This window comes from Notothenia coriiceps, unplaced genomic scaffold (assembly GCF_000735185.1).
Source record: "Notothenia coriiceps isolate Sejong01 unplaced genomic scaffold, NC01 NC01_scaffold00037246, whole genome shotgun sequence".
NCBI classification, from domain to species: domain Eukaryota; kingdom Metazoa; phylum Chordata; class Actinopteri; order Perciformes; family Nototheniidae; genus Notothenia; species Notothenia coriiceps.
In genome coordinates, this window is record NW_011369947.1 from 5,562,460 (window position 1) to 5,564,641 (window position 2,182).

Sequence of the window (2,182 nt, forward strand, 5' to 3'; positions counted from 1 at the left end):
AATCTCGAGGATGCTGGCTTGGTAGTCGCGTACTTCAAAGTCACTTCCTTCAGAAACGAAGCAAGTATACTTCCAAGCCACGGCTTCGGAAAACGAAGAAGAATGGAACAGGCTAATAAGTGTGCCACTCTCTCTAACGGTTTCAACATAAACTGTACCGAAAATAAATACCTCACAATGTCTATCTAATTATGAACTTGCTTTACTTTCACGGAACACATTTTTGGTGATAACAAATGTAACAAAGTAACATATTTACCAACACATGTTCTACACCACTACATACTACTTAAATGTGTGCTGCGTCGGTTCAGCCATTCTCCGCAAGGGTTTTTGAAATTGGTCCGTGCGCAAAGCATTGTGGGGATTTGAAGGACGCAAAGTCTACCCATGTGCAGCCTCGAAATTACCCCGAAACCAAGGACGTGGCCTCGGTGGAATTCCAAGTATGCTGGAGATTGGAACAGTCCTTCGGCGGCACCCGATGACGTAGCATCCTTGAAATATTGGCTTGGAAGCCAGAATCCTCGAGATTGAGAAACGGCCACTGTTCCAATGTCCAGCATACTTGGAATTCTACAGAGCCCGGCGTACTTCGTTTGGAGACATTTCGAGGCTGCACATGTGCAGACTCCGCGGTCTTAAAATCCCCACAATGCTTTGCGCACGGACCAATTTCCACAAATCTGTGGCGGAAAATGTAAGGCGGGGCCTCTCATATGACGCACACTTGCTCACCTGTTCCACTCTTCGTTTTCCGAATGCCAGGAAGTATTCTTGCCTCGCTTCTGAAGCAAGTGACTCGGAAGACATGTGCTACCAAGCAAGCGTACTCGAGATTGAGAAACACCCCAAGAAAGGTTCAAACCAGTGTCATTACTGATGCCATTAGCATGTGCTTAAAACTCAACTTGCTTTTATATAATTTGATGAAGACCAAGAGGTTACATTAATAACACTTAATCAGATGAAAAGCCCAAAACTTTGTGCCTAGAGTCCACAAGCAAAGCCTTTGTTTCAATGCGAAAAAGTACGGAATAACACAAGTAAAGTTTTCAGGGGTGGCCCCAACTTCTTTCGGAGGTGCAATGAATTCATAACAGGTCTTTGATTAGTCGATGCTTGAATAAGAGACAGGGAAAAGGGCATGATTGTGCTGCTTTTTAATGAAAAGCTCACTTTGATGTTCGAGGCATATGTTGATACCATAATTAGAGCATGGTATTTGGATATCTTTGTGGAGTTTATTACAACACATCTCTAGTTTGAGTATGTTTTCCTTTGTGTGACATTTGCCTGCATAGTTCTTCTCCTCCGTTTTGATCTTTTCAACTCTTAAAGAAGTATCTCAATTGGATTTTTTAGTAAACAGGCAACCACCCACAGCCTGACTCTTTCTCCTTGTTGTTATTCAGTACTTTGAAATGTACCAGTCATTCTAAATTAACCGTATGGCTTGCTCTACTCTACTTCTATGTTTATAAAGAAGAAAACGTAGGTCTTTTAAGTTAAACAATGTTTTGTATTGTTTTGTTAACTGCAGTAATCTTTATTTTCCAATGCAGCCTTTTGATTTCTCAAAATGTAATGCATTTTTATGGAGAGTTTTAAAGAGGACATATTAGGATCATTGTCAGGTTCATATTTGTATTACATTACATTACATTATATGTAACTTGTTAGTGGGCAATCCCCACAGGAGCAATTTGGGGTGAAGTGTCATGCCCAGCGACACATCGACATGCTGACTGCAGTGGGACTCGAACTTGCTATCCCCTGATTTGAAGTTCAGCGCACTGTCCACTGAGCCACAGCCTCCCTTATATGCCTCTACTGTGACATGTTAACATGCTTTAATGTTCAAAAGCGTCTGTATGTTTCTCATACTGCCTCTTTTCACCCTCTGTCTGAAACCAGAGCCTATCACGTACAATGTGTCGGAGCGATAGCCAAAAAAAGCATGAGTGTTGCATAGTGATGTCACTATGTTACAGAAGTAAACAAAGGAGTCCAATAAAGGAGTTTCAGGCACTGTACTGTGCGGGAGAGAAACTTAAGTAACACACTAGAGCAGGGGTTCCCAAAGTGGGGGTCGCGAGACGATTACAAAATAAAAATGGAAAATAAAAAAAAACAATACATAATAAAAAAAAATTAAATTATTATTATTAACAATAACGTT

At 41.0% G+C, this 2,182-nt stretch overlaps 1 protein-coding gene across 1 annotated transcript in view; it reads left to right on the top strand.

Annotated features, from left to right (window-relative positions):
- LOC104966322 (inosine-uridine preferring nucleoside hydrolase-like) overlaps positions 1 to 2,182 on the top strand; it is a 22,610-nt gene that overhangs the window by 15,185 nt on the left and 5,243 nt on the right. The window lies entirely within an intron of this gene.